Source organism: Anolis sagrei, chromosome 3, assembly GCF_037176765.1.
Source record: "Anolis sagrei isolate rAnoSag1 chromosome 3, rAnoSag1.mat, whole genome shotgun sequence".
Classification (NCBI taxonomy): Eukaryota; Metazoa; Chordata; class Lepidosauria; order Squamata; family Dactyloidae; genus Anolis; species Anolis sagrei.
In genome coordinates, this window is record NC_090023.1 from 254,751,695 (window position 1) to 254,776,916 (window position 25,222).

Here is a 25,222-nt window from a genome sequence, read left to right on the forward strand (position 1 = left end):
ACTGAGTATTTGTGCCAAATTTGGTCCAGATCCATCCTTGGTTGAATCTACAGTACTCTCTGGAGGTAGGTGAACTACAACTCCAAAACTCAAGGTCAATGTCCATCAAACCTTTCCAGTATTTTCTGTTGGTTATGGGAGTTCTGTGCGCCAAGCTTGGTTCAATTCCATCATTGGTGGAGTTCAGAATGCTCTTTGATTATAGGATAACTATAAATCCCAACAACGACAACTCCCAAATGACAAAATCAACCCACCCACCCCCCAACCCCACTAGTATTCAAATTTGGACGTATCAGGTATTTGTACCAAATTTGGTCCAGTGGATGCAAATACATCCTGCATATCAGATATTTACATTATTTATTTATTTACTATATTTGTATACTGCCCCTCTCAGCCCACAGGCGACTCAGGGCGGTTTACAGAGGCAACAATTCAATGCCCAACAACAGCATCAAACGTTTAAAAACATTGACAAGGCGTAGAGCTTTTTCGATCAATGCTCCAATTCTGTGGAACTCATTGCCTCCATATATTAGAGCAATGTTGGAGTTGCGACCTTTTGTAAAGGCGCTCAAGACTTGGCTGTTTGGTTGTGCATTTAAGTAATTGGATCAAATTTTGCCATAGTCACTGCTGAATGTTTTTATGTTTAATGTTTTATATTGTGTATACGTTATTTTAAATTGTAAGTTGCTCGGAGCACTTTGGTGGAGAGCAACTAACTGAGAAATAAAGTGATGATGATGATGATGATGATGATGATGATGATGATGATGCCGGACACTTCCCAAATGTCTAGGACTGTGTGATGTATAGGTGAATAATGCTTGCAGATCCCAGTAAGGTGACCTTTGGCAGCTGGCAGATGGTAATCTTGTTAGTGCCTATTGTGTTTAAGTGGTCTTTAGGCACTGCACATCACCACTGGGACCACCTTGACCGGCTTGTGCCAGAGTCTTTGCAGCTTGATCTTTAAATCCTCATATGGTGTCATCTTTTCCAGTTGTTTCTCTTCAATCCTGCTGTCTGTCACTTGGGATTGTAACACTGACAATCCATACTTCGTTTTTTAACACGATTGTGAGGTCAGGAGTATTGTGCTCCAAAACTCTGTCTGTCTGAATCCGGAAATCCCAGAGCCAGGCCCGCTGAAGTGGCGACCAACCCTTTGCCTCCCTCCGGCTCGGCCGCCTTGAAGCTCTTGCCTTCCGCCCGCAAATGCGCCGCTTTCCGCTGAAGCGGCCAACGCCGCCGGGCCTCTAATGCCAATCCCGGCCAGTTCATCCCTTGCCATAATAAGCGGCCAAAGCAGCTCAACCAGCGGAGGAGGAGGAGGAGGAGGAAGAGGCGAATGTGGGGAAGGCGGGAGGGGAGGGAAAGGAAGAGGAAAGGCCGGCGCTTCAGTCGCCGCTTTACGGCTTTGAATGCCCCCCCCCCTCCCGGGAAAGGAGAGCTCCGCTTCTGCCCAGCGCCCTCCTCCACCTCCTCCTCTCCAAGGTAAATGGATCCGGCGGAGAGGGAGGCGGGAGGGAAAGACAGAAAGAGAGAGAGAGTTGAGTAGAAAGTTGGCCAACTCAGGCGCGCTCACAGGTAGCGGCAGAGAAGGGAAGGGAAAAGGGGAGGGGAGGGGGAATCCCTGCGGCGGGAGCGCGCACGCGCGCGGCCTCGCCCCCAGCTGGCCTCTCCGCTGTGTTTGCCTCTCCTCAGGGAAAGCCAACTCTTCGCCTCCCTTCTCGCCCTCACGGCACACAAACTGACTCGACTCTTCCCAAACATCCGCTTTTACACAAAGTTTGGCAGTACTTGTGTCGGGGGAGAAAAGGACGGGGCCAGGGCTAGTTATAGCCCACTCTGGGGCAACAAGGAGGGGGCTCGGAAACACCCCAGGAAGACCAGAAGGAAGGCACTTGGCCCAGGCGCAAGGCTAGGGAACCCTGAGAGTTGGAGTTCAGGGAAGCACCAGCGCGCTCTGACAGAAGGCTGAAGGCCTTGCAAAGCTGTAGTTCCCATCATTACTGGTATTGAGCCCAAGTGGGGTGGATCTGCATTCACCCTCCAGGGTGGGGACGCCTTGTTTCCCCTCCTCCCTCTCTTCAGCGCCCGCCAAGTGGGCCTTCCTCCTCTCCTGTCTGGAGAGCGGACGCGCCTCTGCTCGCTCCCGGCTTCCCTGCCAGCCGTGGGCAAACCCCACGCGCGGTTGTGTAACGCGAGGCCGTCAAAGGAGGCAAACAAGCGGATCAGCTGAGCGCCTTTGGAGAGAAGCCAGGCGGGGAGGGCCCAGAGGAGGAGGCCAATGGGAGAGAGAGAGAAAGGAGAGAGAGAGAGTCCCAGGTACTTCTAGGGCAGTGGTTCTCAACCTTCCTAATGCTATGACCCCTTCATACAGTTCCTCATGTTGTGGTGACCCTCAACCATAACATTATTGAGAGAGAGAGAAAGGAGAGAAAGAGTCCCAGGTACTTCTGCGGCAGTGGTTCTCAACTTTCCTAATGCTATGACCCCTTCATACAGTCCCTCATGTTGTGGTGACCCCCGACCATAACATTATTTTCATTGCCACTTCATAACTGTTATTTTGCTACTGTTATGAATCGTCATGTAAATTATCTGATCTGCAGAATGTATTTTCATTCACTGGACCAATTTGGCACAAATACTCAATATGCCCAAATTTTAATACTGATGGGATTGAGGTGGGCGTTGTGGTATTGATTTTATCATTTGGGAGTTGCAGTTGCTGAGATTTATAGTTCACTTACAATGAAAAAGCATTCTGAACTCCACCAATGATGGAATTGAACCAAACTTGGCACACAGAACTCCCATGATCAACAGAAAATACTGGAAGGGTTTGGTGAGCATTGACTTGAGTTTTGGAGTTGTAGTTCACCTACATCCAGAGAGCACTGTGGACTGAAACAATGATGGATCTGGACCAAACTTGGCACAAATGCTCAAAATAACCAAATGTGAACACTGGTGGAGTGTGGAAATTAGACATTGATATTTGGGAGTTGGAGTTGCTGGGATTTATAGTTCACTTACAATCAAAGAGCATTCTGAACCCCACCAACGATAGAATTGGGTCAAACTTCCCACACTGAACCCCCATGACCAACAGAAAATATGTGTTTTCTGGTGGTCTTTGGTGACCCCCAGGTTGAGAAACGCTGCCTTGGAGTATGGTGGTGTTGCCTTCTCTGGAGGTGTTCAAACAGGCTTGATGGTCATCTATCAGGAGTATTTTTTTTTATTTATCGTGTCATCAGCAAACATTGTATCACAATTCTAACAGAGCAAAAGAAACACACAGATTAAAAAGAAAAAGGAAAAAAACACAGATTTTGCAAATTTGGTATTTGGTTAAATGTCCTTTGACCAGTATCTGGCCACTTGGAGTGCCTCTGGGGTTGCCGCAAGAAGGTCCTCCATCGTGCATGTGGCAGGGCTCAGGGTGCATTGCAGCAGGTGGTCAGTGGTTTGTTCTTCTCCGCACTCGCATGCCGAGGACTCCACCCTGTATCCCCATTTCCGAAGGTTGGCTCTGCATCTCGTGGTGCCAGAGCGCAGTCTGTTCAGCGCCTTCCAAGTCGCCCAGTCTTCTGTGTGCCCAGGGGGGAGTCTCTCATCTGGTATCACCCATGAATTGAGGTGCTGGGTTTGGGCCTGCCACTTTTGGACTCTCGCTTGCTGGGGTGTTCCAGCGAGTGTCTCTGTAGTTCTAAGAAAACTGTCAGGAGTGCTTTGTGTTGACTGGATGGCCCTTATGTTTTCTTCCAACAATAATTCTATAGAGAAATGTGAATTTGGCTGTCTCTAAGAAGTGGCACAGGACCCCTGGTGGTGCAGCAGCTTAAACCTCTGAGCTGCAGAACTTGCTTGACCAAAAGGTTGGCGGTTTGAATCTGGGGAGTGGGATGAGCTCCTGCTGTTATCCCCAGCTCCTGCCAACCTAGCAGTTTGAAAACATAAAAATGAGCACCAACACTCGGAGTTGGACACAACTGGAATTCATGTCAGGGAAAACCTTTACCTTAGGAAGTGAAAGGAATAACAAGGTTTCCAGTTCTGTATGTATCTTTTCTGAAGTAAATGGGCACCACTATGTTCAGTCCTGAATTCTTCATTACCAGAATTAGCAGCTTGTAGTTCTGCAGTTCTTGGATTTTAGATTCCTTTACTCCCAGCCTTGGGTTGATGAAAATTGTAATGCTGTAACACTGAAAGGGCCACATGTTTCTAAGTTCAGCCTTAGCAGGGGCATGTTCCTCTGCAGTCTTCAAGGTGGTTGGATCATGTCCATAATTGCTTCCGGTTTCTATAACAAAACTCAATTTACTGCTAAATTTGTTTGCCAATTACAGCAGCTCAGCAAACTGCCTGTCCAATTCTCAGTGCAGCATGCTATATTAGATTCAGATAAAACTGGAAATTAATTGTTCTGACGTTTTTATCTGCATAATGCAAATAAACGGTGATTCATCCTACACAAAGGCATATTATTTTTAAATCACCATGTTTTTCATATTTTTCACGGGATCTTAAATGCTGTCTTGAATTCATTAGGTTGTTGCAATGTAGCTGGCAACTTGCAAATAACCTCTGCGTTAATATGATTGGTGGCACTGTCACAGTGATTTTCGCTTTATTTTTTAACCTCATTGCCTTCAGTTATTCATCCAGAAAGGTATTTAATTATTTGTTTTCAGCATGTTAGAGATTCAGTTTCTAAATGTATGTGTAATTAATACTGAATGTAGGCTTTTTGAATGGAAAAAAAAATAGCTGTGCATATGAATAGACCAAACAGCCTCCTATTAAAATAATTGTCTGCCATATTTTAACGATAAGGGAGGGAAATGGCAAATTTATCTTATAATGCGCCACATATATGTTTGACTCATTTTCTTGGTGTAGAAGTAGGTGGCCATTCATGATTGAGGTCTTCAAGAGGGTAATTTGGTCAAAAGCTGAAAGGAACGTCACCAAAGTCCACAACCTTAGCAGATGAATCCTGTGCGTCACTACCCAGATGCAAGGCTCCTTGAGTTCTTGGGTTGCTGTGAATTTTCTGGGCTGTATGGCCATGTTTCAGAAGCATTCTCTCCTGATGTTTCACACACATCTATGGTAGGCATCCTCGGAGGTTGTGATGTCTGTTGGAAACTAGGAAAATGGGGTTTATATATCTGTGGAATGTCCAGGGTGGGAGAAAGAACTCTTGTCTGCCTGAGGCAAGTGTAAATGACCTGATTTTAGATATTTTTTAATATTGGTAGCCAGATTTTATCCATTTTTGGTTTCCTCCTTTCGTCCTTTCTGTTGAAATTGTCCATATGCTTGTGTATTTCAATGCCTTCTTTGTGTAGCCTGACATGGTAGTTGTTAGAGTGGTCCAGCATTTCTGTGTTCTCAGATAATATGCTGTGCACAGGTTTATTTATTTCGGTTACTTCTACCCTGCCCTTCTCACTCCGAAGGGGACACAGGGTGGCTTACAAAAGCAAGGCACAATTCGATGCCCGCATCACATAACAGCAATAAAACAAAATAACATCAATTAACAATTACCAACAATTCTTACATTACAACCATAAAACCAATAAAACCAATACAAACCAATTTCTCCTCATTGACGGTCAGCATTCGCTATCTCATAGTTCAAATTCCAATTCCACAATTGTCAGTCCTGTCAGTCCTATTCGTCTGGTTGTCCTTATCTAGTTGTCAGATTGCCCAAAGGCCTGGTCCCACAACCACGTCTTTACCTTCCTCCTGAAGGAGAGGAGGGATGTTGATGCCCTAATTTCCCCCGGGAGTGAGTTCCACAGGTGAGGGGCCACCACTGAGAAGGCCCTGCTCCTCGTCCCCACCAACCTCACTTGTGACAGCGGTGGGGTCGAGAGCAGGGCCCCCCCAGATGATCTCAAATTCCGGGTTGGTTCATCAGATGCTCTGCTACGGCTGACTTCTCTGGTTGAATTAGTCTGCAGTGCCTTTCATATTCCTTGATTCGTGTGTGGACACTGCATTTGGCAGTCCCTATATAGACTTATCCACAAAACAAAATCTGGCTACCAGTATTAAATACAATAAAATCAAGACAGTAAATAAAGAGCAACACTAAAAAGGGGGGAAATCCAGATAAGAATAAATCAGGGCCAGCTAACACCTCCCAACAAAGCATTGCCCAGGCAACAACCAGCCAGGCTTTATTTATTTATTTATTTATTTATTTATTTATTTATTTACAGTTCTTATATTCCGCCTTTCTCACCCCGCAGGGGACTCAGGACGGATTACAGTAAACACATATATGGCAAACATTCAATGCCAATTCGACAAACAACATTTAACAGACAAAGGCTATTTAACTTTTTTTCTGGCCGCCAGGGGAGCTGCTGCTTTTCATCGTCCATCAACGACACCGATGAAGTTCTTCCGCATTCCACATTCCCCGGAGTCTTCTTTCTTTATGGCCTCATAAATTAGTGAAATTTAGCTTTGAAACTGCAAGGCCATTCAGTGCTAATCAAGGTGGCCAGTGGCAACATTCACACTTGCCTCAAGCAGACAAGAGTTCTTTCTTCCACCCAGGACATTCCACAGATATATAAACCCTACTTGCCTAGTTTCCAACAGACCTCACAACCATCGACGATGCTTGCCATAGATGTGGATGAAATGTCAGGAGAGAATGCTTCTGGCACATGGGCATACAGCCTGGAAAACTCACAGCAACCCAGTGATTCCAGCCATGAACGCCTTCAACAACACTTCTTGAGTTCCATTGGTTGGAAATTGCTCACATATATTAAAGGTGACAGATTTCAGGTTGCCAGGACTAGGTTAATTTTCTGCTGGAACCCTAGGATCCATCAAACTGAAGTGTGTAAGATGTACATTTAGTATTAAATAATTCTGAGTCCAGGAACATGGCCTGAGTGCCAGATTGAAAAAGCACGCTTGTGCTCATTCCTTCAATGTAAAAGTCATTTCTTGGATTTTTAAAATTTCAGCAGCAAAATTCAGTGGTAGGAAGGCAAATGTGATCTTGCTATTTCTGCCAGTATTTAGGAGAAACTCTATCTTCTCTGAAAAATAAAAAAACAAAACAAAACAAGACTAGGGGTAAAGATAAAGAGGTATAGTAAATCAAACATAGTTACAAAATAAAATTTGAAACAATGCTTTTTAAAATGGTGGCCACTGAACCAGTGCCAGTCTGCAACCCCTTGGTTGCTGAGCCATGGATAATCTTCAGGGGGAAAAAGAAATAGTTGTAGTCAGTGTCTGTAAATGTTGTAACAGTCCCTGGCACATTGCAGGGGAAAGGTGTCAGCCCTTCATATTATGCACTCTGTGAAGCATTGATCTAAACAATATCCTGTACAATTTAAAGATTTGGACTTCAAACTCTAATTGACTGGATATCAAAGACCTCTGCATCGAAACCAGGAATATTATTAGGGAAGAATGCAAATAGGCATTATTGGTAGCCAAAAAAAAAAATAATAAAGAAAAACCTCACACTGCTCCTTTTACTTATATGATATTTCTAATGTTTTCCCTCAAGTCAGTAGAATAAACAAACAATTCCTGTGGTCGTTATTAGTCAGAGGTTCTGTTTCAAACAATTCCAAAACTCAGATAAACTATTCCTTAATTGTTGGGTGGATGCTGCTTTCTAATGTTTTGACAAGCCAATCTTTGATGCAGCCAAGTGGTGCTGCAGTAGAAAAATGTGCCTCTTTGACACTCATCATAAAAACATTTGAAAAGCAAAACTGAGTTTTCATTTTAATACTTCCATATCATTCTTCAGAAAATAAATCCCATAACTACATTCAAATGTGTCTCTTATCTAGAATATTGAAATCTGAAATACTTCAAAATCCAAAAATGTCCATATCTTTGATTTCTGGGTGCTTCAATATACGCAAACCTTTTTTTTTTCATGTATACAATTATTAAAATGCTGTATATAAACTTATATTAGGTGATATATGTAATCTCACAGATAGCCTAAATATAATTTTGTACACAATGGGTATATGAAACATAAATGCATTTCAGGGTATATGCACAATATGTATATGAAACATAAATGCATTTCAGGGTAAAGGTAAAGGTTGTCCCCTGACATTAAGTCAAGTTGTGTCCGACTCTGGGAGTTGGTGCTCATCTCCATTGCTAAGCCCAAGAGCCGGCGTTGTCCGTAGACACCTCCAAGATCAGGTGGCTGGCATTACTGCATGGAGCGCTGTTATCTTCCCGCCGGAGCAGTACCTACCGATCTACTCTTATTTTCATGTTTTCGAACTGCTAGATTGGCAGAAGCTGGGGCTGACAGTGGAAGCTCACACCGCTCCCCGGATTTGAACCTGCAACCTTTTGGTCAACAAGCTCAGCAGCTCAGTGGTTTAACCCACAGTGCCACCAGAGGCTCCAAGTTGAATTGGATATTCCACTGTCCACAATATTCCACAAGTTCATATACATTTCAGGGTATATGCACAATATGTATATGAAACATAAATACATTCCATGTATTTAGACTAGAGTTTCATCTCCAAGGTATCTCATGATGTACATGCAAGTATTCCAAATTCTCTCTCTATGTGTGTGTGGGTCTGAAATGTAGAACACTTCTGGTTCAAATCATTTTAGAGAAGGGATACTCAACCTAATGCACATTCAGAATGTGCTATGATTTTGGAAACGTGTATGTGTCCTATGCCCCTACTTAAATCTTTATAAACACATCAATTTTACATAGAGGTTAACTAGTCTCAAGATTATATATATTTTCTCCTTGTAAATGTTTCCCATTTACAGGAAGCTGTGCAATTGTTGGTGATACAGCCTTCTGGGCATGGTAATGATTTTAGAATTAAGAACATCTTAATATTCATATTTACTTGGATACATTGGGACTTACACCCAGTTAAGTATGCATAGGCTTCTACTCTTGTTCTTGTATTGTTAATCGATGTATATATTCAAGAAGATTTTGTAGACCTGTTCAGTGTTGTCAGAGTGGAAATCTCCACTTCTGTAGTTGCCATTTGATAAGCAGTGAACACTTTCATGAAATCATGCCATTGAAGAAACACTTGAGCATAGAGTTACTGCAAGACATTGTTGCTTGGGTTTCACAGATGTTTGACTGCTTGCATAAAAGAAAGGAACACTTGAGAAGAACACTTGAGCAAAGAATTACTGCAAGACATCCTTGCATGGGTTTCACAGATGTATGACTACTTGCATAAAATAAAGGAACAGCAAATATCCTCTAATCCAGTGTTTCACAAACTGTGCTCCTACAGGTGTTTTGGATTTCAGCTCTCAAAAAGCCTTGCCAGCTTACCAGCTGTTAGGAATTGTGGGAGCCGAAGTTCCAAACATCTGGAGGAACACAATTTGAGGAAACCCTGCTAATCTCCTTCACATGCAGGGAATATAATATCCCCCAAAGCATCAACATAGGGACCATCAATAGTCTGTTCCACTGTTTTCACAACAAGAAGTTAATGCTAATGTTTACAAAAGTCCTGTTTCCCTACTACTTGGAGACTACCTCTTGACTCTAAAAATCTCCATTGTGTCTTAGAAGGTGATTAAAGGATTTAAGACCCCCCAAGATAGAATAGCTCCTGTTTCTGCAGCACCTGATACCTAACATAATGAAATTCATCTCTAAGTTAACATCTGCAAATTCTTTTCATGCTCTAGTGTGCAATTTATCATACCATGAAGACTTGAATTAATTAATGGCCTTCCCTACTATTAGGCAGAGGTGTGCAAAAGGATCCTATAGACCTTTGAGACTAGCTGAGAGAAAAAAAGTTGGTAGCATATGCTTTCATAGACTTAGGTCTACTTAGGCAATACACTAACCCCATCCTATGGGCTAAAGTACATTTCGGTGGCTTCTGCAAAAAAGTCACATGTCATTGTGACCTTCAGATAGCAACATCATTTGGACCAGCCCTGATTAATTTAAAATGGGTGTGTGCTTTCGTATCACCACTTTATTTATCTTGAGCTTCAACTCATTTCCTTTATTATTTGATCAGGTTTTTGTCAGTTAAAGCACAGATTCCCTTTTGAATAAAGATTATTGTAAATTAGGAACTGAGTAATTCCACCTTTTCTTTGTTACCTGCTTGCATCTTTTCACGGTTATCTGCAATCACTTTGATCTTTTAACTCTAAAAGTATTCAAAAATATGTGACTTCATTATTACTGGTATTAACATTTCACACAGTCCTAAAGCTAAGCTTTGACTATTTATTTGTTCCTGTCATTGGTGGATTGTTCATGATCCTATTTTCTATACATATTTTCTTTAAAAACTAATGCCAAAAATTTCACAGAACCATAGAATCATTGAGTTAGAGGGCATATCAAGAGTCATCTGGTATATTTCTCTGCCAATGCAAAAATCTACAGCTATAACATACAGCTCTTAGATGACCACCTTGGTTTCTTTAGGTTCCTCTCAGTGTGCTCCCTGACAGTGCCAAAATCCATGCTGAAACAGATTAAAGTAACACACTTTGGCACTGGTTCTAGTCCCCACCCCAGATCCGGGTTTTACCAGGGGGAGGGACTACATGCCATCTCAATTGAAATTAGGATGGCATGAAGCCACACCGAAGCCCCCCATTTAGGTCCCCAAACTTACCAGACAGGGCTGCTGGCAGCACAGGGCTCTCCCTACAGTCCCCACCACCACCTTCTGCTGTGCCTTCTGATGTGTGGGGAGAGGCTTGTGCTGCCAGAAAACCTCTTTGGTATGTTTGGGGATCTAAGTGTGGGATTGGGGGGGGGGGATGGGTATTATCCTGTTCCTCTGGCTTTTCAAAACCCGAAGGAGCAGAGTGGCTGTGGAGACTCACTTCCAGGACTGCGAAAGTGGTCTTGGGAGTCATTCCCCACAGGCCCAGCACCTCAGATCTGGATTTTTCATACAGATCTGGATCTAATGAGGTGTTTAATTTATGTGGAGTAAACCAGGGAAGCCCGGTTTATTCTGCATTAATTTGCATTTACCAGAAGCATGTTTGGACATATCTAGTAAATCTGAGACAGGTCCCGCATTTTGGACCTGTCTGGATGGGCCCTCATTATACTTCTTCCTTGAAACTGTTTGAAATTGTGTGCCCAGTAGCTTACTTTTTGAAATCTCCACATTTTGAATTTCCTCATTTTGTGCACCCCATTAGTTGAATCCACATCTTGGCACCTGCCAGACTCTAGACTTGAATGAGCAGGGACAACTGTGGAATAAGGGGATCCCTAAAAGCAATGCAAAGACCCTTTGCTCAAGAATAGCAAAATGGAAGAAAGGTGTCTCTGTCTGGTTTTAAGGGATTCCCTTCTTTTTCCATGTACTATAGCTTATGAACTGCAGAACAGCATGTTCTGCAGTTCTCTGTGTCATATTCAGCCAACAGCATGGTGTAGAGAAAGAGCGAGCTCTATTTCCAGTATCTTTCAGCAACTGCAGAAACTTATACCCAAAAGGCCCCAGATTCTGACTGATCTTCAATTCTAACCAGGATCAGTTGTGGTTAGTATCTGGATGAGAGACCCCCAATGAATACTATGTGCTGTAGACTATATTTCAGAAGAAGAAACTAATAAAAATTACTTCTCACTACTCTTTGTGTAAGAAAACCCAACAAAATGCACGAGGGCACTATAAGTAAACAGTTGATTAAAAGGCATATATCACCCACATACCAATAAATCATCTCTAACCAACTGATAACTCCTTCAAATATGTTGAAATCAGCATTTTTAAAGTCTAAAGTATGTATCTCTTCCTTTCTCCTGTACCATAACTTATGCCATTCAGCATTTTCCTCAGCGTGCTCCACATGTTCAGTTTTTCCCTTTATTCACAGAATAAATCCCAAGATGACATGATCACTTCCATTTAAACTTCTCATTTGCTTAGTATCAATCAGTTCTTCCCCATTGGTGAGGATTGGATCTAGGATACCTGATATCCTTGTCTCTTCTTTCACTTTCTGGAGAATAAAATTATCAGTAGGGAAAATCAAAATGTGTTAGATCTTTCATTCTTGGCAGAAGTCAACTTCTGAGAGATATCAGGGTAACTGAAGGCACGTGTTTCTATATCTCACCTTTCAGAAAGTTTGATAATCTGATCTTTAATACTGTGAAAGATACTAAATGGAAATGAAGTAAGATCATGTCAATAATGTCACAAAGTGTAATATATTGAAAATATACAAAAGTGCATATACAGGAAAACATTAAAACACATGCTTTAAGTATGTTGTGATATGAAGAGCATTACCTTACTGCACTGTATTAAACATGGGTAAACAGTGTGGTTTATGGTGGGCAGATTTTTTTTTTTAAAAAAAAAAATAATTGTGACTGTTTAAGATAAAACACTTGACAGAAGAATGATTCAAATAGATCAGAGAAGGCTCAGAAAGTAACTTGAAATAAACCAGCAAGGAGCTGGTTTCCTTATGGAACTTATAGATAGAAACACATAGGTACAAGATGTGCAGGTATTATCATTGTCCGAATGGTGTATGATTTCCATTGGAGTCTTAGAGAAGGATCACTAGCATAGATAGAACCTGGGGGTGGGCATAATATATAAAAAAAGAGAGAAATAGAATATTAAAATGGGTGTTTTCTAGGCTGGGCGGTTTCGTTCGTTAATTTTGTAATTCGTTAAATATTCGTTAATTTTAACAATTACAAAACGATTACAAAACTTATTTTTAAACCCGGAAGTGTTTTTAAATATCGAAACGGCATGCGCCAAAAAAATTTGTATTTCCGTCCATTTCGGAAATACGTAAGATGGCTTGGCTAGATGCTTGCTGGGAGCTCTCCTCTCTCTCCTCTGCCAGTCAGAGCCTGAAAGAGGAGGAGGAGGAGGAGGAGAGGGCGGGGAAGGCGCCGGCTGAGCAAGGCGGCCCGTCGCTTCGTTCTCCCGAGGAGGAGAGGGCGGGGAAGGCGCCGGCTGAGCAAGCGAGCGAGAGGGCGAGCGACCCTCAGCGGGAAGGCGGCCCGTCCCTCCTTCCTCACCTTTGCGGTGGGTGTGCTTCGTTCTCCCAATTCCTTAGCGGAGGGCTGTGCTTCGTTCTCCCAATTCCTTAGCGGAGGGCTGGGCTAGATGGCCTTTGGGGAGCCCTTCTCCCAATTTCACATTGCTTCGGAGGAGCCAGGCCCGACTTGGCGGCAGCGCTTGAGGGCCCGCCAGAGTGAGTGCCTGCCTTCCCTCCTTAATAATAATTTCTCCTCCCTATTCTACTAAATTAATAATTAAATTAAAAAATATTGAAAAAATATTGAAAAAATATTGAAAAAATATTGAAAAAATATTGAAAAAATATTGGAAAAAAAGGGCGCCATCTTTACAAAATGTTTTGTAAATATTAACAAAATTTCGTAAATACCGAACTTTTTTAAGGGAAAATTTTGTAATTATTTTAAATATCGAAACAAAAAAAACCCCCAAATACAAATCGATTTTAGAAACAAATTTTTGCGTTGTTACCCAGGCCTAGTGTTTTCATTAAACAATAAGTGTGAATGCGATAAATACTCAGAAGAGTCCAACCAACTTTGTGCAAGGTTAGCAGCAGTCTAGAAACAGAATAAACTGTCCCAGTAAGTGGTGCAAGGCATAAATGAGAATGTATTTTAATAATTTAGGATACATCAAAACCCCAGAGGAAGAGACCAAACATAGCCTATGTCACTGTTCTGAAATGCATTTTGTTATTCTGAATGAAGTGTTGGCAATTACTGACAACATTTGCAACTTTTTATTTTCCTCCTCCATTTTTAAAAAAATTCTGAGACATATTGAATGAAAAATGTTCCAAGTCTGCCTATGATTTTGCACATCTATGGTCATGATTCATACCAAGACTTTTGGCCACTCTCCCAATGATTGTTTTATGGTGTAGGTTAGATGATGTATGTTTTCAAGATGGAAAGAGGCAAATATAAAGCCACGTGTTTCATCCTTGTTTTCCCCATTTTCTATTTTTTATTTTATATATATATATATATATATATATATATATATATATATATATATTGTAGAGTCATATCATCATTGTGCATCAGTGACATACTGAAATAACACCTGTACTGAAATGAGATTGTCCAATTTCACTGTTGCACCATGACTCTAAAAATAGAAATAAAAACATTTCAAAAATTAGAAACACACTCCACCCTTAGTGAATCATGATATTTTTTTCAAAAAAACTTTTAATGTGACATATTCTGTGACAAACAGCCACCCATTGGCAGGTAAGAAGTAGACAAGGAGATGGCAACAACAAATAATACCTGACAAAAAAGGTTCACCTCATAATCCTACTCTTTATTTGGGGTTCAGAAAATGTGGAGGAACTATTTCACTTTGTTTCTTTAGAGCAGTGGTTCCCGATCTGTGGATCACCAGTGGTCCCCAAGAATGAAAATATGGTCTGTGGCTCACCATTACTACACCATTGCCTCAAAACCACATGGAAACAAGGACTACTGATCTCGTAAAACCCTCTTATAGCGCTCAGGCAATGGGGATGTCAGGAGAGGAGAGGCTGATTACCCATGAAAGATTACTACTACCACATCAGCTCTTTAAATATGGTTTTCTGTGGACACGCAGATGACAACTACTGGATGGCATATGTTCTGTCTGATGTGGTCTATCCAATGCAGTTTTCTGAATCAGCACCCCAAATGACCAAACCAAATCTAAAGTTGACTAAAAACTGATATGTAATTCTTTTGCTCCTAATGTTGGGGAGTGGTCCCTGGTCAAAAAAAAGGATGGGAACCACTGCTTTCGAGAAAGGTAGTGTTTCCAAACATCTGCTGGTTGAGGTTCTTCATTAGAAAAGGCTGTAATATACTGTAGTTTCTTTCCCACTTTTCTAAGGAATTTATTTTCTTGCTGGCTTGCTTTCACTCATAACTGATAATATCAGCACCTATATGTTTAGCTTGGCTACTAGTTTGTATCCTCCACAGTATTCTAGATCTAGTATAACTCTAAGACCTTGCTGGTTGTGGGGAAAACAGCTGCAATAAAATTGTGTTATATATTCAGAGAATATTCCACAGAGTGGCCTTTTCAAACCAGGCTCAGAGAGAGAAAAAATATGAATCCTGACGTCTGAGAAATTTTTGGCATATCTCTAAATACATTACCAAAATATTTTCAGCTCTCCATTTTACATCTTCAGCAGAATGCTTGAAATTTCTAACTTGGCAGAAATGCAAGCAGCATTAGGAAGCAATGAAAAAACTATGAATAAGAATCACCAAACCACTTCTTGACATGTAAGTTTGACAAGCAGAGCTGAAATCAAGTTGAAAGGTGAAGTCAGATAAGCTGTTAGGTGTCTCATATGAATTCTTTGCCTTCTCTCTGGAGAGGATATTTTAGCAGTCATCGTAAAAAATGAAGGAGAAGGTCATCGAGATAAGTGAAATGCACCTGGGTCATCCCAGATTGCTAAGTGATGCTGACATTTTTGTGTTCCAGTCTCTTAAGATCATGAGACAGTGATTGGAGAGGGCTGATTGTTCAGGAATATTATGTGGAAGACATCCCAAAGAGCAAAGAAAATGACTGTTCACATGAGCTTGACAAAGGCTAGTTGGTACAAAATATTGAAGTGTAAGATGAAAATAATTTCTTCTGAAAGCTAACAATGGATTACGCTAAGTACAATGGAAAATAATATTTTTACACAAATTTATTTGGACTCTGGACTATGATTACTGTCTTCTAGAATATGAAGGCGTGAGATTCTGCTGTAGCTACTGCACTCTTCTCCAACATATTTTCTATCTTATGTGATTTGCTGAAGTCAGGGAGACACCCAGGTGTTCTTTTTTCACCTGATGGCTGCAGTAGAAATTCGAATCTGACATACTGTTTTACTAATACAGAATGTCCGGGGAAGCTGGGACTTATGGATAATTGTCATATCTATTCACCCTTGTTGCATATAAAGGGCATAAGCAGACTTATATGACATCAATTTATTTGTCCATTTATCTAAGATGGAGGTGTTGTGGTTCAGCCAGATGAAGAGGGGTTTGGGGGTTCAGGGCCTGATGGTTCTGTAGGTGAGCAAATAGAGGGGATTTTAGAGCAAAATGATTCTGTAGATGAGGGAGCGGAGGGGATTTTAGAGCAAAATGCTGTTGCTGAGACAGTGTGTGAAAGTGGAATTGTTTTGGAATCCAACAGGCAAGGAGAGGAGGACAACATTAGCTCATTCGGGGGAGCAGTTGCATAGACAGAGATACTAGGCTGCTTCTGAGGGGGCAAAAATTCAGGCGCAGGAAAATCCATGAGAAAGTGAGTCAGAAGCAGGCCTCTCAAAGTCAAATGAATGTGGTTGATGTTTTGCAGTCTTTAAATTAGTGAGAGAGCTCTTAGGATTTTAGATCAAGCAACATCGCTACTGGAGTGAGGAACTCCTATCTCATTCCTAGTTCATGCCTTAGTTCAGGACCCAAGATTCATGTTCAAGTTTTGCTCCTTGTTTTATGGATTTTCCTTTGGATTCATGCCCATGTTTTGCTCCTTGTTTCCTGAATTCAATTTCATGTTTTAACCATTGTTTTCTGGATTTACCTATTGCCTTTGAGACTTACTTCCTTTTATTAATGCTTAGGTTTTTTCTCCTTCCATTTGCCTAAGGTGCCTTTGACCCTTTTTATATGTGTTTTCATCAATAAACTGTTTATTACCATGTTTGGTTTCTTGGTGTGTGCTGTGAGCAAGGTGAACTCCTGCTGAGGTACAACAGTTGGAATCACATGAGTTTCCAGATGTTGTTGGTCACACTGATTTCATCTTAAGGACTGTATGATTCCCCTCTCAGTGAGTTTCTAGAATTCCTAAAACCTGCACTAAAACAGGTTAAAGTAACCTACTTCAGTGTGGGTTCTAGTCCGCACCCCAAAGTATTCAATTAATGCGGAGTAAACCAGGTAATCATATATATCTCCTCCTGAATAGTTAGTGTTTAGGAAAGATTCATTCTGATAATCCTCTGAGTATGCATGCATATTGTATAATTAGTGAGGAATAGGATTTAAGTTTGAAGAAAAAACACATCTGCATTAGCAGTTTTCATGTGATGTCAAGCACATTTTTTCTGCTTCTCGTGTGTCTTATTCAAAAGTGTGCTTTCTTGTTAGGTATGATGCAAGGGGGAGCTTGACTACAAACTTCAGTCTTTGCAGTATGTTCTCTGTATACCTAATAGCGTAGTTGCAAAGCAGCACAATTGTACAAGAGGCAAATAGATGAATTGTTATCCCCTTGTTCCAAATATACTACACTACTACATAGTCTTGAGTGAAGGAGAGAATGAGCAGATGGTGCTTGTAGAGAAGGCTTCAATTGAGTTTTAGTAGGTTAGTAAATAGGTCTGCTAGAAGTAAAAGTAATGTTTTGCTACCATAAATGACAGGTGTGTTTTTGCAATTAATGGCTAAAATTATAGTTTCTTGATGGGAGAGGTATGTCCTTGGTTAGCAGTGCTAGATTTTAAAGAGTTTCTTTCTTTTCTATAAAATATGCATATCCTTTTTTCAAATTATCTGCTGAGTTTTTTCTTATGAATGCTGTGATTAAGAGTGAGAGTTGGTTGATATTTTTGAAACATCTTAGAAAATTATGAAGTAATTTTAAAAAAGGAATTTGTAAACCTAAATAATGTTTGCATGTACTTATTCATTATTGTACATCAGATTCTTAAGTGGTACACAGTTCCTGGAGAAGCAGTAGCTAGATTTGAACTATTTTGCTAAGAGTGTATTGGAAACTTGTGTTGTTTATTGACAGATATCAATAGATTACATGGTGTCGCTAGTTAACTAATTTATTCCATCTGTCTTCTGCTGGATTGTTTGGACACTCATAGGTCATGTCCAGGGAATGTGGCTGAACATCATAAAGGTATCACTTGTTTTAGAGGGGGAAAATGTCCTTTTCTGACAAGATTTGACTCAATACAGACTTTGGAAGACATCTATATCAGTCAGTTTTGATTTCTTCTATTTCTTTAACATTGAGCAAAAGCTAGTATCTGTATAGAAGGCAAATAGACATAAATCAGACATTAGGAATGAGAATACACAAAAAACCAGCTGCAGAACATGTCAATCTTTTTGAAATTCCATTTTAGATCTTATACTTGGGAGGTGGGGAACGTCAATGGGATATTGAAAAGAGCCTCACCAGAATGGATATACCATAAATTTCAATCCATTGACAGTGGTTTAAAGAAAAACCAGAGTTTTCTGATACAGATATAACACTTGCTGACTCTAGTTTCATGAGAGCCTTCCATTTTATCACAACTTCTTTCTCGTTTCCAGCCAGCATCATATCACATTTCGAGAACTCCCTCTACCATTCATAAGCCTATTTATTATCTTGGCTTTTGGCAATATCTTCTTCCCAACTGGCCCCTAAAAACCATTCTTAAAATTGAAATTGTCATCTCATCACCATACTCACAAGTTTGGCATTTCTATTACTGTTCACATACACCTGGCTTTTCATGGCTATAAATGTCTATCCATAACCATTAGGCCTGGGTAACAACGGAAAAAATTGTTTCTAAAATCAATTTGTATTTGGGGTTTTTTTTTGTTTCGATATTTAAAATAATTACAAAATTTTCCCTTAAAAAAGTTCGGTATTTACGAAATTTCGTTAATATTAACGAATCAATTCGTTAAAATGGCGGACGCGGTTGCGCGACGTGAAAATAATAGTTTTAACATAGTTTTAACCTCGGAGAAGGAAAGGGGGGGAAAGAGAGAGAGAGGAGGGGTGAAACAAAGCACTTTCTGCCTTCGTGAATGTAAGGGACAGTCAAAGCACTACTGAAAGATGGCCATCCATTCTTAATAATAATAATAATAATAATAATAAATATAATTAATATAATAGTTTTAACCTGGAGAAGGAAAGGGGGGGAAGGAGAGAGAGAGGAGGGTGGGTGAGATCTCTACTCTGGTTTGACAGTGCTTCTTCTCAATAATAATAATAATAATAATAATAACAACAAACCACTTTCTGCCTTCGTGAATGTAAGGGACAGTCAAAGCACTACTGAAAGATGGCCATCCATTCTTAATAATAATAATAATAATAATAATAATAATAATAATAATAATAATAAATATAATTAATATAATAGTTTTAACCTGGAGAAGGAAAGAGGTTAGGCAGGCAACAGGCAGGTCTCTGAGTGCTGCACTGCTGTGTCTCTTTGCCCAATGCACGCAGGCCAGAGCGAGGAACGAGGTGAGGTGACGACAGGAGGAGAGGAGAATTTGATCCACTTAAGCCGAGGCCAGGGACCCGGAAGTGGGGTAAATGCCGACCGCTTGCAACCAGGGAGAGGGGAGGGAAACAACTATAAAACTTGCACCAGACACATACGGAAATAATAACGAAACAATAACAAAACAGTTCTTGTGGGTTTTTTCGGGCTATATGGCCATGTTCTAGAGGCATTTCTCCTGACGTTTCGCCTGCATCTATGGCAAGCATCCTCAGAGGTCTGTTGGAATTAGGACAAATGGGTTTATATATCTGTGGAATGGCTGGGGTGGGGCAAGGAGCTCTTCCCTGCTGCAATTAGGTGTGAGTGTTTGGCTAATCACCTTCATTAGCATTTGAAGGCCTGCTTGAACCTGGGAAAGCCTGTTGCTGGGAGGTGTTAATCTGTGCCTGGTTTCTTCCTCTCTGTTGTTTAGCTGTTATAATTTTAGAGTTTTTTAATACTGGGAGCCAGATTTTGTTCATTTTCATGGTCTCTTCCTTTCTGTTGAAATTGTCCACATGCTTGTGGATTTCAATGGCTTCTCTGTGTAGTCTGACATGGTGGTTGTTGGTGTGGTCCAGCATTTCTGTGTTTTCAAATAATATGCTGTGTCCAGGCTGGTTCATCAGGTGCTCTGCTATGGCTGACTTCTCTGGTTGAAGTAGTCTGCAGTGCCTTTCATGTTCCTTGATGCGTGTCTGGGCGCTGCGTTTGGTGGTCCCTATGTAGACTTGTCCACAGCTGCATTGTATACGGTAGACTCCTGCAGAGGTGAAAGGATCCCTCTTGTCCATAACAAAACAATTACGAAATAGCTTTAAAAATTCGTTTCGTTATTTAGCTGCTCCTGGATGGTTTGTTATCGCTTCGTTTACCCAAAAAATAACGAATTACGAAATTAACGAACAAAACCGCCCAACCCTAATAACCATGACATTCCATGCATCTGAAGAAGTAGTTTCAGTTTTTGAAAGCTTATTTAGAAACTTCTTTCTTTCAGGGCCCATCCAAACAGGCCCCGTCTTTGTTTTACAGGAGGCATCCAAACAACACCTCGGATAAAACCACAATTCAGAAAAAAACAGGATCAGACTGATGAGTAGGAATTAACTCACCTGATTTCAGCTAAGACTAGATTCCATACAGCTGTGAAGGTCAAGTAGATTGACACAGAGGAGAGCTACACAGCTGTAAAAGCTTGTCATTGGCGGCAGAAATAATGGATGCTGGTAGTTGCTTGGCACTGGCAGCAGTTGTCATTGTATGGAGAGCTTCAGCTGGAAATCTTGTAAACCTTGTACCTTGAGCTTTGGACTTGTGTGTTGGACCTCTGGTGAGCTTCATGCTAATTGACTCTTGGAATGGAACATTGTGACTATGTTTTTGGCTTGCCCTCTGTATGAACTAAAAAAAACTACTAGGACTTGGACTGCCTCTGACTATGCTTGTTGAAAGAAAGGCTGCAACCTCCTGACGACTATCCTGATTGTTATTGGGATGGCATGTAGCCACCCTCCCTGGGAAAGCCTAGGGTTTGTGGCTGGTGTGGGGACTTAAATCCACACCAGATCCGGTTTCTAAAACCCACTTTGGTGTGGATTTGGGGCCTGTTTGGAAGTTTCCTCAGTCTCAAAGATGCTAGAATACCACTTTGCATCAATAATGGCAGATCTTATTTGGCCCACAGTTCCATCACACTTGAGTGTCAGTGCCAGTGTATGTTCACTCTAGGCTGTTTCTGCCATTTTCTATGATGTATTGCATGATCATGAAAAATATCACATGCTTCTGGGAAAATCAGGGGGAAATATCCTATAAACTCTGAATCGCCTTTTTGACCTCTCCTCCCAATATTGAAATATCTGGGTCTGAGCAGGCAAACTGGGAATATTTAGGATTAGACCAGTATATGTATTCCCATGTATCTTATGTATGTTGTTTGTATCTTCCTACTGAATGTGATCAAGAATTCAAACCCGTGCCTGGGGTGTACTTTTTTTAGCAGCCTTGTATCAAAGCCATACTTTTTAGAAATAATTGATTAGCATTCAGGCAGGTTCTGTAAGGGCAAGGGCAAGCTATCTTTTTGCCTTTTCCAATACTATCCTACCCTCTTCCAAATTTATCTTCATTTTGTAAAAATGCAAAGACTGTGCAGATAGGCATAGCTATAATATGTCAATGGATGCAGCTTTTGGGAAAGCACAGTCTTAATAATCTGTTTGGCCAGCAAATCCTGGCTTTGAAATATTTAAAATATTAATTTTGTCTTGCATCTGAAAAACCATGTTGATGGATTGACATCTGCAAATTATGAAACATCACGCTACCAACAATTTGCATTGATTTGCTGCCTACATTAAGTTTAATTGGCTGTATATAGTACTCCCTTGTTTCTTTTTGCTTAGTTTCTTCCTTCCTTCCTCCTTAAAATAACAATTTACCGAGCAGCTAAGCAATAGGAGAGGTTTGTTGGGAATAGCTTAAATTCTTTGGTCATTAATGGTAGGGGGAAAAAGACTATCTGAAATATCTGGAGGCAGCCTAGTTAATGGGTGAGAGTGAGCTTCAAGCAAATCTGCATAAGATAAATCTTGTGAACAGGGAATGTTCACAAGTCAGGCCCTCCTATATTCCCTAGAGAGGGAGCTGCAATAGAATAGTTAGATACACTGTAAAGAAAAAAGGTGAGTTCAAACTGGCCAGACAAAAGAGAATACACCAGGATTTTACCTTCAGGATGTGAGCTGAGTCCTTCTGCATATTTCATTCATTTTAAAGAACTTTGTGATAGACTTTAAACCAATCCTGAAATGCAACAAATTGACTGTACAGCAGATATATTGACAATCTTTAAAAATTAATAACTGAAAACATTTAAAATCTCTAGTCAGTTAAGTGTGCAATTTCCTGCTGAGTCTCACTGAAGTGAATGAGAACTTATGGGCTACTTTGCATACCCCATTCATTTTAATGGGACTTGCATTGTAGCACTCCCGCATAACTCTCACTAATTTCAATCGAGCCTGAATTAGTAGGTTGAGATCATCTTTAATACGAGTAGAGCCTAAAGTTTGACTGGCATATTTATGCAGCTTATATGGGATAAATAGAGATAATGGTCCTCATCGCACTAGATTAAAAAAAATCACTTAAAATATGGTTTCTGCCTCCTGCAGAATTCTGAGTTTTGTAGTTTAGGGAGGAGCCTTTAACAACCTCACTAAACTACAAACTCTGCAGGAGGCAGAAACTGGATTTTAAATGAATTTTTTCTCTAGTGTGATGAATGGATAAATAGCCTTTCCATGACTTTTTGGCTGATATCATACAGGAAGGCAAAGGGGAACTTCTGATACAATGACATACTACATCCTCCCCTGATTAATCATGGAATTATAGAATTGGAAGGGGACACCAGAGTTATATTGGAGTAATATCCCAATATGACTGTTATGTAATTTTAGCTCTCCTAAATCACAGGTTTCAGAAGCTCAAAGTGCCCCAGCAGTTCCAGAAGCCCAGATCAGGACACTGATGGATAGAAGACAAAACAGTGGCCAGAGAGGATGACAGCTGAGTAAGCACTCAAAAGTACTGAAATATCCCAACTGTGAACATTGTTGTTGCTGATTCATTCAGTTGCTTCTGACTCTATGTGACCTCATGGACCAGCACACACCAGAGTTCCCTGTCAGCTGAAGCCACCCCTTCAAGGTCAAGCCAGTCACTTCAAGGATACCATCTATCCATCTTGCCCTTTGTTGGCCTTGTGTTGTACTTTAGCCTTGCAAACATTTTTTCTACAAACCTTTTCCCTACAGGCATTGGCTATTTGTTTGAATTTTTCTTTGGTGATTTCTCCCTTTTTCCACTTCTTGTGCATGTCTCTTTTGAGTCTTTGCCCAGTCAGAAGTTCTTTGGACATTCATTCTGGCTTCTTTGCACTTGTCCTATTTTTTCCCTCTTTTTTGGCACTGTTTGCAATTTCACATTGAGTATTTCACTTTTGAAAAACTCATATCCATCCGTAACTCCCCTGTCTTTTAGTATCGGCATTCATGGAATGCCGCTCAGTATTTCTTTCATTTTTTGGAAGTCAGTTCTCCTAAAGTCAAGAATGCAGGATTGAGTTATCTTAGTTTCAGCCTTCCTTCATATTGTAAACTGCAGGAGCACATGTTCCTGACCCTAAGGATCCGACCACTTCGACTGCATTGATCAGGTCCTCTGCATTTTTTAGGATGAGATCAAGAGTTGCCGATCCCCTTGTTGCCTCTTCTACCTTCTGGACCATAAAATTGTCTGCAAGGCATGTGAGGAATTTGTTGGACTTTATACTACTGGCTAAGTTTGTTTTCCAGCAAATATCGGGATAGTTGAAATCGCCCATTGGGATAGTTGAAATCACTTTTTTTGTGCCTGTTTTGGTCAACTGTTGACAGAAAGCTTCATCGAGTTTTTTGTCCTGGCTCGGAGGCCTGTAATAGACACCCACAATGAGATCTTTTAGAATTCTGGTTCCCTTGATTCTTATCCAGATGCATTCAATCTGGTCTCCTGGATTTCAGTCTTGCATCTCTTCTGTGACATAACAGTTTTTCACATATAAGGCTATACCCCCTCCTCTCCCATTTGTTCTGTTTCTGTGAAAGAGGTTACAGCCATCAATGTCTACATTCCAGTGATAGGAGTCATCCCACCAGGTTTCAGTGATGCCTATGACATCATAATTGTGGTGTTGTGCTAAAAGTTGGAGTTCGTCTTGTTAATTTCCCATGCTCTGTGCATTATTGTAAAGACATGTGAGCCCCTGAAATCTTCCCCTGAGCTGTTTATTTGGGATTATTGTGCTTTCAGTACTTGGTCCTTGTTGTGTTTGTGCACCCTATGTTTAGCCTTCTGCCAGTACCCTGACATTGTAGGTAAAGTACCGTTTGCAAGGCTGTTGTCCCCCTTCCTCGGTGGACCTACTTTAAAGTGCGCCTAATAGGTTTTTGAGTCTGTGAGCAAAAAGGTGTTTTCCTACTTGTATGAGATGCACCTCATCCCTTGCTAGTAAGCCATCCTCCTGGAAAAGCAGGCCATGGTCGAGGAAGCCAAAGTGTTCCTCCTAACACCATTTTCTAAGCCAGTTATTGACGTGTACTATTTTTCAGGCCCTTGTAGGACTGTGTCTTACAACTAGGAATTCTATAAAAGATAAAAGACATATTTTATCTTTTATTTTATCGCTGTCCCATGAAACATGAGTAGGCCTAGCAGTCTTCTAAACTGACTGATCTTTAACTTGCTCTCTTTACGGGTGTGCAAAATTTATTTATTTATTTATTTATTTGATCTGAATTATTCCCATTTCATAGAACAAAGACTAAAAAACATTATTTGTAATGTTTGCAAGATAGCAGTAGTGTTGGAGGATGGAATAACTCTGGCTTTTGATACTGATGCAATGGACTAGATTTTATCTGTTATTCCTGAAATTGAGAGTTTGCCCCATATGCTAAGATGAAGCAGTAATAAGACATTAATGTTGTTGTAATGGGAAGTAGTTTTGAGAATACAAAGCTGTCAGTAGAAGATAAGGATGGGAAAATAAATTGGTTACATTTCCCTACAAAATTACACATGTATTTCTTGAGACAGAAAAAAGGATAAAATATATTGGGCCTTGGAAATATGGCATCAGAGAGGAAACATACACAAAATGTTGTGTGTGTTTAGAGAAAGTACATGGCTGAAACATGCACATCATTTGCAAAATGTATGTAAAAATGGTGCAGCCAAAGGGAAATCTGAATATATCAGGAAAAACAATTACAAAAATGCA

The 25,222-nt window shown here is 40.6% G+C and overlaps 1 protein-coding gene across 1 annotated transcript in view; it reads left to right on the top strand.

The window, feature by feature from the left end:
• Nucleotides 1-1,225: 1,225 nt before the first annotated feature.
• NAALADL2 (N-acetylated alpha-linked acidic dipeptidase like 2) overlaps nt 1,226-25,222 on the top strand; it is a 972,343-nt gene continuing 948,346 nt past the window's right edge. Inside the window, exon 1 of the mRNA XM_067466051.1 lies at nt 1,226-1,503. The gene's annotated coding sequence lies outside the window, so the exon portion shown is untranslated. The remainder of the gene's footprint in view (nt 1,504-25,222) is intronic.